Source organism: Mirounga angustirostris, unplaced genomic scaffold, assembly GCF_029215605.1.
Source record: "Mirounga angustirostris isolate CCGP_5_RB_7025 unplaced genomic scaffold, mMirAng1.0.hap1 SCAF_5, whole genome shotgun sequence".
NCBI lineage: Eukaryota > Metazoa > Chordata > Mammalia > Carnivora > Phocidae > Mirounga > Mirounga angustirostris.
Genome location: NW_026991713.1, coordinates 32,926,625 through 32,940,870, shown reverse-complemented (window position 1 = coordinate 32,940,870; position 14,246 = coordinate 32,926,625). Strand labels below are relative to the sequence as shown.

Here is a 14,246-nt window from a genome sequence, read left to right as displayed (position 1 = left end):
TCGAGCAAAAATGATGGTTTCATCCTTTACTCTAGTTTTCTCACATCTCGCATTGTCAATAGGTAATGTTCTGTTCTACTTGCAAAATTCTTCCGGATTCTGACCATTTCTTACAACTTCTCAGTCACCACTCTGTTCCAACATACTCCCATATCTCACCTGTATTACTTTTTATTAACAAGCCCTCATGATTCATCCCTTGCCTCCGGGAGCATGTTCAGTAGTCAGAATAATCTTCTAAATATAGGTGAGATTGTCATTCATCAGTTCAACGGTTCCTCGTTTTATATAGAATAAAAGGAAACATCCTCTAGTGCCTGCAAGGACCAATGGGATCTGGACCACTACTCCATTCTGTCTTTTGGACTTGTTTCCCTGCCTCTCTCCCTTGATTGAGCAGGCTGTAGTAATTGCTCTCATTGCTGTTTCACTAATAAGCCAACCACACTCTTTGTTTAGGACATTTGAATTCGCTTCCCTGTCTTGAATGTTCTTGTAACCTATAGCCACATTTCTTACTCCTTCCTTTAGTCCTATCTCCAGTCACCCTGAATAAAATAGCTACATTTTTCTTTATATACCTCTTATTATGCCTTTTTTTCTCCATAGGAATTATCAGTACCTGACATATTTCCTACTTACTTAGATGTCTTCTTCACCACTACGGGGTAAGCTCCAGGAGGCAAAGGACTTTAGTTTCTTTAGTTGAGTAAATGAATGAGGAGAAAGAGAGTTTAACATTAGTGAATCAATTAACATAATTTGTCACAACAATAGATAGAAGATCAAAGGAGAAAAATCTTATGGGATGAAGAACTGGAAAGATACTAGACAGAATTAATTTCAGTATTAACAAAGACTATATCAGAATTCTTCTTTAATATGATAATGAACATCAATCTTAAAAACTAATGTATTAAGGAGTACTGAAACAGAAAAAGAATTCATTTAAATTTCAGAAACTAGCTAAAAATGTCCCACTTAACACTAAATTTAACATTTGTCTGAAAGTTATATAACCAATGCAATATGGGTCAAAAACATAAATAAGACACAACTCACTATTTTTACATATGTTAAACTAGGAAAATCCAAAAGTATTAACCGAAAATATATTAGATATTTTGGGAGAGCAATTGGAAAGATCTTTACTTTCTTCCTTTTTTCTGTTGACCAGGATTTTGTCACCATAACTCTAAACTGCTTATCAGAGTCTCCGATGTCATTCACAGTTCCAGTTAAATGGCTGCAACAATTTCAGACCTCACAACTGAAGACAGAGAGTGTCTATTCAGGTAGCTTCCAGAAGTATCCTGCAAATGTTGCTTCATCAGCGGGTCAGTAGAGAGTTTCTGGACAAATCTTAATATCAGAGTGAATGGGATGTGCTCATTGGTTTAAACAATTTGTGGGGTCCACTAGTAGAACTAAAACCACATGTGCTGTGTTGAAAAAAGGTTGGGCACTCCAAAATCAAACTATTTATTTTTTACAAGAGGGATATTAATATATGAGGTTATGAAAATTGGTGATGTATGCTCTATATTCAATAATTGCCTTTAAGGACAAAGTTATAGTCTCTCCGCTACAAACACACCAGAACAGAGAGATTATTCGATTTTATTCCCATAGCCCAGGGGATAGCTGGTTTCTGAGCTTGTATGTTTCCTTAATGAATAGTTTTCATCAAAAATGTGAAACACTTAAAATCTGTCTTGAATAAGATTAATTTCCTTGACAATGTTAGTTCTGGTGAATAAATATTAGAGATTTTTATAACAGAAATAAAGAAAAAACCTTATGTAAATCCATACTGAATATGAAGTATAAGAAAGGCAAAAATTATCAATTTTCAGGCCAAATATAATAAAATGGCTTTCAATTAAATTTTATAAGGACAAAACAATATTTATTATCTAAAGATTTATCTTAGAACTCTGCATTTATCTATGTTATATCAAAGAAAAATAATATCTTTATATTGTAAAAATGGGAAACACAAAGCAATGCATTCAATACCAGTGGCTTACCTGAACATGGTATTATTGGTATCATGGAATAATGAAATTCTCCCAGGTTGCATTCTCCTTCATTAAGAAAGTTAATAGAAATTCATATATAAAAAAAAAGTAAATACAGGACAATTATATTAATTTAGACTGTGGCAGAAGTAATGTTCTTAATTATTTTTTCCTTGAAATAGTCTATAATAATACATTCATTATTTAATATTCAAATTTATATTAATATCTGGATATAATATTCATTTTAAACTTACAAAACTACAGTAAACTGGTCAAAATATTTCCCATCTGAATTAAACTTGCTACTGAACTAAAACTGTATTTTACTTAATTTGAATATGTTGATGCAATCAGCACTATTATGATTATTCTTACTACCGCCACCACAACCATCACATTTTTACTCTTTTTACTATTACCAGCACTACTATTACTATAGTATTTATTGCTTTTGATGTCACTATAAAACTGTGGTTATTCATTAAACAATTCAGACGTTTTCTTAGTTTTGTAGTGATTTCTCTCAAGCTTCTCAGATCCCATCACTCATCATTTTACATGGTAGAGGGTGCAGAGGAAAAAGCAGTTAGGAACACACAAATCTTTGCCAGTTAATAGCTAGATAGCTTTGTTTTATTTTTATTTATTTTTTTTACTTTTTCAATATTTTTTATTTAAATTCAATTAGCCAATATATAATACATCATTAGTTTTTGATGTAATGTTCAATGATTCATTAATTGCATATAACATCCAGAGCTCATCACATTACGTGCCCTCCTTAATGCTCATCACCCAGTTACCCCATTCGTCCACCCACCTCCCCTCCAGCAACCCTCAGTTTGTTTCCCGGAGTCAAGAGTTGCTCATGATTTGTCTCCCTCCCTGATTTCTTCCCATTCAGTTTTCCCTCCCTTCCTTTATGATCCTTCACACTATTCCTTATATTCCACATATGAGTGAAACCACATGATAATTGACTTTCTCTGCTTGACTTATTTCACTTAGCCTAATCTCCTCCAGTCCCATCCATGTTGATGTAAAAGTTGGGTATTCATCCCTTCTGATGGCTGAGTTATATTCCATTGTATACATGAACCACATCTTCTTTATCCATTCATCTGTCAAAGGACATCTCGGATCTTTCCACAGTTTGACTATTGTGGACACTGATAGCATGAATATTGGTGTGTGTGTGCCCCTTCTTTTCACTACATCTGTATCTTTGGGGTAAATACCCAGTAGTGCAATTGCTGTGTTGTAGGGTAGCTCTATTTTTAACATCTTGAGGAACCTCCATACTGTTTTCCAGAGCGGCTGCACCAGCTTGTATTCCCACCAGCAGTGTAAAAGTATTCCCCTTTCTCCACATCCTTGCCAACATTTGTTGTTCCCTGACTTGTTAATTTTAGCCATTCTGACTGGTGCAAGGTGGTATCTCACTATCATTTTGATTTGTATTTCCCTGATGGCAAGTGATGTGGAACATTTTTTCATGTGTCTGTTGGATAGCTTTGTTTTAGTAATAAATTCTCTCTGAGCCTCAGTTTATTCCCACATAAAATGTGATAACTATGTATCTTTTAATTTGGTGAAAAAATAGTAGGATAATGTATATGAAATATCTGTATCTAAGAAATGATAAAAATGATCATGTATATATTATGCTTGAGGATCAAGAAATACTAACTCATTTTTTTTTCTGACCCAAGCAGTGACCCTCATCTTACTGTGCCTTTTAAAAGATATTTATGATATGGTGAGTTTTCCTATTCTTTCATAATTTTGTATACTCACATTTGGGTATTCTCTGGGTCCGTTATATTTTTCTTGGAGAAAATAATCTGAATAATAGCTGATGTAATATATATTCACTAATAACAGGACATTTTGCAACAATTCAAAGTTATAATGAATTTAGCATTTGTTCTCTTGTTATATATAAAGTCTTTCTTTCAATAAAAATCACTGTTAGTATCCTCCAGAAAAATATGCTGAAATATTTTAGTGAATTGTTATTGGCTTCATGACACTAGCCAGATTTTGAAGTTTATCTTCCTAGACTCCTAATTCTTTAAGGATAATTTACTAAGCAAATTAGTAGTACCATAGTAAAGAGGTCATATATGTAACAATTTTCTTTTTCTGTCTGCACAAAACAACTAATAAAAAAACAATTTAGTTTGAAAAAATGAGCAATGTGGGCTGTATATTATATATAGCTAAAATATTGGATACATTAATATCATAGCCATAATTAATAGTATTCTTCAAATAAAAACTATCATATGCCCTATTTAATTCAATTATAAGACTAAGACCATCTAGTACAATTTTCAAGTCAGAATAATACTAAAAAGGGGTGCCTGGGTGGCTCAGTTGTTAAACGTCTGCCTTCAGCTCCGATTGTGATCCTGGGGTCGAGCCCAGCATCGGGCTCCCTGCTCAGCTGGAAGCCTGCTTCTCCCTCTCCCACTCCCCGTGCTTGTGTTCCTTCTCTGGCTGTGTCTCTCTCTGACAAATAAAAAAATAAAATCTTAAAAAAAAAAGGGAATACTAAAAAGGCAGTGAGTTGTATGTGGTACAAATGATTAAAATGAATCATTCCGTAATTTCGTTTGGTTATAATAAGTTGATCTCTCTCTGGACAGCTTTCCACACCAAGTTATTTCAGGAATTGCTAGTCTGCGTAGGTTCATAAATTTTTATTGAAATGATGAAGTTTTTTTTTTTTTTAATCTCTTTATCCTGAATCTAGTATCAATGTATTAAATGAATACTCAATAAATACTGTCTGATTGACTGGGAACATCTGAAATAGTTGCTTTATTTGGAGGCAAATATAATAAGTGACTTTTAATGGAAAAGAATGAGTAGCTTCATGCTAAGTAGAATATGAACTTTCTTTTTGGCAATATAAATTGATTCTGAAATTCAATAATGTTTGGACTTTTTTTTTTTGCCTGAAGTTTCCTATTAAACTTTTGTCCTAGAATAACTCTTCTTCTGATCAGTTTTTCCACAATCTAGTGAAATATATAAAACACTTAACAATATTTGTAAAAATGTTCTTTTAAGTAAAACACAAATGAAAAATTGACAGTGTTAAATGCCATTATTTCCAACCTCAAAAGGATTCCAAATCGATATGTCAAATTAAGTCAAATTACATATTTACCTTTAAGTATGGCACTGTCCACATTTTTATTGTCTTAATAGACTCATTTTTTATTTTTTATTTTTTTGGCTGAGTCTACTATTTCCTTAGTTCTGACACATAGTAATCTGTTCTCCACAATTCTCTGCTTGGGAGAATCATCTGCTAACTCTTTGAGTTTAAGTGTTTTTCTAAGTGTGTAAAAGAAGTGCCTTTATTAATTGTTTGTTCCATAGTCATGTTTGCACAATTTTGTACAAAAGAAGTATAGGAAGACATAAATACCAATTGACTTATTATGCTCAAAGTTGTGGTATTAATGCTAACAATACTAATAGTGACAAATTGGGACAAGTTATTTGACACAACATGAATTAATACTGGAATATATAGAGGTACTCTTGCAAATAACAGAAATGCAATAGCATTTAGGAATAGGAAATGCAGGGGTGCCTGGGTAGCTCGGACGGTTAAGCATCTGATCTTTGATTTCAGCTCAGGTCATGATCTCAAGGTTGTGAGATCGAGCCCCATGTAGGGCTATGTGTTGGGTGTGGAGATTCCCTCTTTTCCCCTCCCTCTGCCCCTAACCCCTTCTCTCCCTCTCTAAAAAAAAAAAAAAGGAGGAATAGGAAATGCAATAGTAAAATAGAAGAGTATTAATATGAAACCAACTGAATGAGAAACCTGAATGACTAATAAGTGTACAAAAGGATATTCTATTTACTATTAATGTAACAATTAAAAATTAAAATAATAACATTATACTGATAAAATCATCAATTTTTTTTTTAAATCCAATACTACCAAATTTGGTGATGTTTGGAACCAATTAGCCTCATAAACTGCTGGCAGATATGTATATTGATATAGTTTTTTTGTAGAAAATTTGGTAATCTTTAGTTAAAATATGTATTTGCATACCCAATGACTAAGAAACCTTCTGTGTGTTCTTCAGAAATGCCTGAGGAAAAAAAAAAAGTGAACAAGTGTCTATGCAACATTAGTTTTGATAGCAAGGCACTGGATTAGAGGTAGCATAGATGTCTATATACAAGAGAACTGATAAATGTTTGCATGCTTTCTATATAGCAAAATTGTTCCTTAAAATCATATTACAGGATTTATTTATGTAGAATTCCCCCAAAATACAAGTTTATAGAAACAAATTAGATTAATGGTTCAAAGGGCTAGGGATAGAAATGGGGAGTGATTACAAATGGGCACAAGTTTAGAAACGTTCTAAAATTAAATTGTGATGATGTTTGTACAACTCTATAAATATACTAAAATTTATTGAAATGCACATTGAAAATAGGTAAATTTTATGGCATGTAAATTATATCTCAATAGGGCTAGTAATTTACGAAATAACAAAGACAAATTATAACATAATACTATTTATCTTTGCAAATATATACAAAAGCAAATATATACAAGAGCCAAAGAAACCAACTACTTTAAGTGGATTTTTATAAAGAGAATGCAAATACAGAATTGGGGTGTGGCCCCATAGGACAGTACATGTATGACAGTAAATAAGCCTTGTATGTACAAATGAGTGCCTTAACTTGACAATGATTAACTCATTGTCTCTGGGAAAAAAATAAAATAAAGCAACTATCAAATATGGTACTTGATGAAAGCCCAGGAGAGGATAACATTTTATTAACATAAGGTTTTGAGAATCCAAAGTGCTGTGCTGTTTATTACAATTCCCAGGAAGATTTGGAGGTATTCAGTGTAGATCAGAATAGCACAATGAACGAGGAGACTAAACTGGGCAAGGGGTGGGGGACAAATCATTTTATGTGAAAAATATACATTCTTCACTGTTATCATAATTATGTTCTCTTTTATAGTTATCAAAAAGACAGGAGTCGAAGTATTCATCTATTTAAATGACATATCTTTGTTTTTTAAAATATCTCAGAAAATGGCCTTTAACCATGAAGCTCATAGAGATCATTGTTTTTTAAAAATACATTATGATAGGAAATTGAATTTAAACCTTAGTCTATAAGATATGCTTGGTATAGAAAATTAAATTTGTTTACATTATCTTTAAATAAATTTGTGGATGTTATGATAATTATTCTACATTCTATAAAGAAGATTCACATGTTTCAATTGTAAACTCCTACTCTATACACTGTATATGTCCCTTCCTTTTTTTTTTTTTTCCCCCCCACATAAAGCACCTGAATCTTTGGCTTAGCATCTCTGTGTAATTCTGCTAATAATAAAATATATCTCCAATAGATTCTCATACAAACATATGTAAGTTTCTTTCTTCTATAATCATCATCTATTAGAAAGAAATTGGCAGACAATATATACTTATAAAGTACAGATTAATTGATTTGCTCATTTTTTTTATTAGATCAGATTGCCCTTTAATTGTATCTAAGAGAATTTCCAGCAAAGAGATTGGGAATAAGTAGTTAAGCATGACAGTAGTCTGTCACCCATCAAAACTTTTAGTCTCCTTACTTGTAAATGAGGACATTACTACCTGTGCTGCCTTCTAAACTTTCAGAAAAATTTAGGAACAAATGAGTTTATGTGAAAAAAATATTTGAAGAGCTTCCCCTAATTGAAAAAGTATAATAGTCTAGATGGACAAATCATTTTCCTTATATGCTCTTGCATGATATCTAAGGATAATCAGGGTTACTCTATAACAGTCATAAATAGAATTAAGTCAGTGCTTATTATGCTGACTTGTTATGCTTATTATAATGCAGTTTATTCTGTAACTTCCTACATTGTACCTGGATCCAAATCTTTTTCTGTAAAAATCCAAAAGGAAGCTGGAATTCACAATGAAAAACAAAGTTTGGGTCCTAATAAATCTTCGTTAATAAACATTCAGATAAGTAAGAAAGATGAAATCTACTTAAGTAGGAAAAAAATCTGAAAGCAGTTTATTAATGGTATTGACCTGGTTCTTTTGGAAGATACATATTCAATTAGAAAAAAAAACAAAACAAAGTAAAACATCTCATTTGTGGAGACCTTAATGATATGCAATTTTGCTCCTAAATCTAGATTTTATTCCAAACTGAAAAGATTTTATTCCCAATTTTATTTTGCTATAAAATATTTATGAGTAACCCAAAAAGTTTAACTGCTGTGTTTGAATTTTCCATTTTTCTTAAATTCAAGAAGAGAAAGTAATATATAATAGACAAAATAATCCTGATTATGTTATATATAACTATGTAACTAAAATAATTGTGACCATTTTTGTTTTCAATTATGATAGCCTCTCACTTAGATTCAAATACTATTTTGCTTATTTTTAACATTCTTGCTGAAATGATTCACAAATGTAGTTCCAAAAAGTAATATTTTCTTTGGTTAACCAGTAATTTTTATTCTATGTTTTTGTTTCAATGATACTTTTTCAAAACTGTTATGGAAGTACATAACTTTGTTAAAACCTACATTAACTTCAAAATTTTAGCTAATATAAATTTAAAGTTTTTAATTTCTTGCAATACCCCAAAGATTTAGATAGAAAAATAAAGCCTTTTTTTATATTATGTGATTTTTTGTTATAATTAATGTTTATAAATTCAATGACCCTTCACTCCCCAAAAAAGTTGTTTTATATATATTTTTTTAATCAAAGGTTTCATGTGTCTGATATTAGTATAGCTCATTTTTCTTTTTTTCCTTTCTTACCCTCACTAATGAAACTGGTAATAGCTTTGGACCCCATGCCATTTTGTCATGTAGTTACAACTTGCCCTTTTATAAAAGAAAATTAAAAACCACTGAGTTGTTATAGATATTAATGGTTGTTAGAAAAGTATAATAAAAGGCTCTTTCTGGAGCATTGCTAAGCTTTTATGTCATTATTCATGAATGACTAATGCATTCAAAGGAGAAGAGTGCTGATCTCCAAGGCTAGGATGATGGACAGTGGAGAGGGAAAGAGTGGCTGACAGAAAGCTATTTGTCATATGTGAAGATCTAATAACAGGCTTGTCTACACTGAGATATTTCAGCTGAACTCAGAAAAAGAAACTTTTATTACATGTGAGGTTATCATTCATGGTATCTCAAATCACCAAGGACAAATCTACTGGATACCTTTGTATAACTGAGTACATTAAAGTATATTAACAATCCCAAACTTCAAAAAGTAATAAATAGTAATGCCATGAAACTACACTTTTTGTTTTGTTTTGCTGTGTAAACAAGTCTGTTTCTGGGGCTAAAAACACGCATCCTCCCCCACACTCAGTCAGTGTCCCATCCCAGGCCTATAGCACTGAACTTGGGAGACCCAGGACCTCCATCTCTGAGTTGTATATGTGTATGTGTATGGTGGGACTCCTGGGGTAACATCTGGAGGCATTCCTCTTGAGTGCTCTGTCACGACCTCCAGAGATGGGCAGTCTCAGGCAGGGTGGTAGCATGGTCAGAGTTTGAGAATAAAAACAGGGCTGATAGGCAAACTGCTGGTGTTGGAGGGCAAAGAGGACAGCATCATGAACAAAGGCAGAGATGCTGCTTAGTGGTAGATGCATCGAACCTGTGCCCAGCCTCAAGCTGGGGGGCCACACGGATGTGGCAGGTGGCCATGTACACCTTGATCTTGATCTCTCAGTAGTCAAGGAAAATATTCTTCAGGCTTTTGAAGCATGCAGTGTCCACGAAGGAGAGGGTGTCCAGGTGCAGAATGGAGGCTATGCAGAGGTAGGCCCAGGGCCATTAGTGTGGCCCGAATTAAGTAATGCCATGAAACTACACTTTTAAGATTTCCTTTCTCCTACCAGATCACATATATATATTACTCAAGCTGTGGGCAGTAAAAAGAATCATAAATAAGGCCTCTCCACTTGTTGTTCTTTGACGATAAGCAATGGAAACAAACTCTAGGCTAATAAAACATAATATGAATTTATTAGAGGGATATGGAGTAGCTTTCAGAATCCTAGGAAAGTTTGGAGATCAGGACAGGATCCAAAGGAGTTCTGGAATTGTGGTGAGAGGAAATAAGGGGCCATCTTATTGGAATAATAACATTAGTAAGAATCAGCTCCCAATATTTTTTGTTTTAAATGTTTTTCAGTTCAAAATTCGAATCTGAAGAGAGATAGCCATGTGACCATCAGAGGAGAGTATGTACGTGAAACCTGATTTGTAAGGTTTCATGCAAAGGCTAAGACATGTAATTTCTCAAGGAAATATTGAGACAGTATTACAAAAGGGAGGGGGAGATAAATTCTGGGAAGATAAAAAGAAAGTTACGAACTATACCTGGACTCTGAACATGCTTCAAATCTGTTTGTGTGTGTGTATATGTGTGTGTGTGTGTGAGCGCAATAATTATGAAAGTACACTATTTACATAGTGCCCTAAGCTTCATGCCTCATGGTGAGACTGATTAGAATCTGGCCCTTAGAGAACATCTGTCAAGTCTTTGATCTCACAGCACCTTAATATCATGTAGAAATATACTAATTTACTAGGATACAGTGTGTACTTTTCAGATTCAGATGATCTATCAATACACTAGGCCCAGGCACATTATTGCTAAACTAAGATGACTGTGGAAACTGGACACAAATTACTTACCAAGTAAATGCTTCATGAATTTTTGCCATGACTGGTTTGGCTTAGGGATACAGTTAAATTATAGTAAGATTATACAAGAAAGCAATTTTGTTCATTGGGACTAAAATTGTGGTCCTAGATTCTTTAAAATAATTTAAGAATTTGTTTCATAATTGGAGAATCAACTTTGGCTTAATTTTTTCAGAGATTTGTGATTTGCATAGGGAATTTGATTCTGCAAACAGTATAGTCTAAAATGGCAATAAACAGAGTCCATAAAATAACCACCGGTAAGCCTGTTGGATGTATCAGTTACAAGAATAGAGATGTGTACGTGGGGAGTAAGCTGAGGAAGTTTAAAAGCTTCTGACAGCGTGGTGGAGCAGGGATCATAAAGAAGAAGGGGTAGAAGGGCAAGTCTACGTATTAAAGGAGCCTGGTCAGCCCCCTGGATCTTCATGGTTCCTATACTGTCATGCAAGAGCATCCAAAATCTCCCCAGCACCCAGATGGTGCTCAGAAGTAAGTGGAGAGACCATCCTTCAGGCCAGATGAGAAATCATTCTGATGGAGGGATGTGACATGGACTTGTTGCCCTGGAGAATACTCGCATCAGGAAACCAGGCAGAGCCAACTCAGGGCATTCAGACCAACAGAGGCAGACACATAGCAGATGTAGGATGTCTTGAGCAAAATGAAAAAGTAGGCACCTCCTTCCCACGGCTGCCAAAGTGGCATTTACATAAGTTCCTGTTAAATTAACTAAACAAGGAGGTCATTAGATTGACAGACTCTAATGCCCTGGCGGCCTACATGAGCAAACCAAAATCTAAGGTTACAAAATTAAAAGTTAAAGAAAACCCATCACAAATAACCATCTAGGAATTAAGCTGTAGCAAATCTTTTCCTTCCTTCCTTCCTTCCTTCCTTCCTTCCTTCCTTCCTTCCTTCCTTCCTTCCTTCCTTCCTTCCTTCCTTCCTTTCTTCTTTCTTTCTTCCTTCCTTTCTTTCTTTCTTTCTTTCTTTCTTTCTTTCTTTCTTTCTTTCTTTCTTTCTTTCTTTCTTTCTTTCTTTCTTTCTTTCTTTCTTTCTTTCTTTCTTTCTTTCTTTTTGTATTTATTTGCTTCTGTCCTTTCTCTAAGTCTTTCCCTTGGCTCACGTTCAGAGTGCTCCTAACCACATCTGTTTGGGGCCTCCCGCATTCCAGTCAATTTTTGGTCAAATGAACTCTTAAAATGTTAACAAAAAAATATTGAGTCGGTATCATGTTCCAAGAAGCATTCTAAAAACAGGGGATATATTTGGTGGTATATGTGTGGGAGGGGAGACTCAATCTTTATGAGCTTTTATTCTACTGCAGAGGACACAAAGTAAATATACCCATGAATATATGATATAATCCCAGCTAGTGGAATGTATTATAAAGAAAAAAGGAAGGGAAGGAGATAGAGAAAAATGGGATTAGAGGTGGGACAGATATTTTAGATGGAGTGATTAGGCAGAGCATCTCTAATTGTCATCTGTATAGAGATTACAATAGAGACCAGAAGAGCAGTAAATCACAAAGATATTATCTAACCTGAAAGAGTTGGCCAAGTAACATCTGATATAGCTTTTTTATTATTTAAACATTCTATACCAGGATTCCGTTGGCTTATTTCTTTTCTTATCCTGGGGCTTTTTACCCACTCATGTATTTAACTATGATAAATATGATCAAAAAATGGTGTGCAAATTTCTGTCTGGTATCCTGATCACCTTACCAAACTTCAGACTTCTGTATTCAACTGCCTGATGTATTCCAGAGACATCCATTAGTGTTCCAGAGACGTCCATTATAGATCCTGTTGATGTTGAAATAGATTATTTCCAGGATCCTTCTCATATTTCTCTATTAACTCAGTAACCAAATATAGAAACCTGTAGTCATCCTTCACTGCTTTTTTTTTTTTTTCATGGAGCCATAATCTTTGTTTATTTTGTCTCAAATATAAAAGGCAACTTCTATCCATTCTTACTACTCTAAACCTTTATAAACTCTTGAACTTTTGTAGCAGTTTTCAGAATGGTTTCCTAGGCTTCAATTAAATATCCTCAAGTGCTGTCCTCATTGAAGATAATTATTTTTAAGATTTTGTTTTTCTCCTTCTTACAACCATTCAATAGCTCCTTATTGCCTAAGAGATAAAGTGAAAGCTCCTGATATGACATTATCATATAATCAAGCCTAAGTTTTAGCATGCTCTTGTGACTCAGTCTAATAGATACTTAGTTTTTCAGAATTCACCTTAAACTCTCAAGAAGAGCTTTTAGTGAAAGCTACCATGCCTTAAAACTTTCTCTTTGGACTCTGTGACGCCATATTTAGCAGACACTTGTAGACACCATACCCAAAATCTCTCTGATGGCTTTATCATTTTTGTGCACCGTCCCTTCCTTTCTGTTATCCTTGCTTCTAACTTCCTGCACCTGCTTGTATGTTAAGGCCTGTCCACAGGCAACTGCAGCTCATTTGCAGAGAACAGGAGTACCTGGGGGTCAATAACTTCATGGAACAGACTTTGGCAAATACCCTATGGGAGTATAAAAGTCCAGCTCTTTTGCACTGAGGAGGGAAGAATTCTGAGTAGCAGTTCATTCTTCAGCTCTTTCCAAAGGGACCAGGCTATAGCTGAGACTTGGCCTGAAATCGCATACATGTTTGGCTTCTTCCTTCCTCCCTCACTAATTTCTCCAGGAGCACTTGTCTAATAAATCACTAGAACGTGAATCATTATGTCTTGGTCTGCTTCTGAAGACATGACTTGAGATAGCCCCTCTCCTAATTTCCCCCCTCCCTTCTGGTTCCTCTTCATCACTCTCTATTGCCAGCTTTTCCTTCTCCATCCAACGTATAAATGCTTGAGTTCCTCAGCACTCAGTCTCAGATGCTTTTCTTATTGCACTCTATACCTCGTCTGGGGGCAATTTCATCTATCCTTATGGCTATTGTTACAATCAGTTTTTTCCCCCACTCACCTGGACTTTGCTCTGAGCTTTAGACAATATTATTTAACACGCTCCTCAACATTCCCACTTGGTCGTCTCACAGGTAACTCAAACTCAATATATCTCAGAATGAAATCATAATCTATCTCAGCTCCTATTCCATACATCAGGTGATTGATCATATTGTTGAAGAAAATCAACCAGAGAATTGTTAGCATAAGAATCTGTTAAAAAGTAATGGGTATGAGAAGGCTCCAAAGGAATATTCAAACTTGAGGGACTAGGGTAGAAAGTTTTATTAGGCTACTTTCAGGAATAAATAAACTTTTCATAGGGTTTAACAGCCACTGGACAACCTGGTTTGTATCAATAGGGATGGAGAAGAACAGAGACAAGATAAAGTTATATGTTAGAGGATGTGGGGAGGAACAGCTGAAAGATCAAGAATATGGCCAAGGCCACGGAAAATTCTCAGTCTTTCAGTCTCTCACATCATACTCCTAAGG

The 14,246-nt window shown here is 34.4% G+C and overlaps 2 long non-coding RNA genes across 2 annotated transcripts in view; both read left to right on the top strand.

The window, feature by feature from the left end:
• Positions 1–14,246, top strand: part of LOC123838110 (uncharacterized) — a 270,249-nt gene that overhangs the window by 184,949 nt on the left and 71,054 nt on the right. The gene's annotated exons all lie outside the window — the stretch shown is intronic.
• Positions 608–3,783, top strand: LOC123838083 (uncharacterized). The gene is made up of 3 exons (XR_006789423.3): positions 608–668; positions 1,178–1,337; positions 3,737–3,783. It is a non-coding gene; the product is annotated as an uncharacterized LOC123838083 (long non-coding RNA).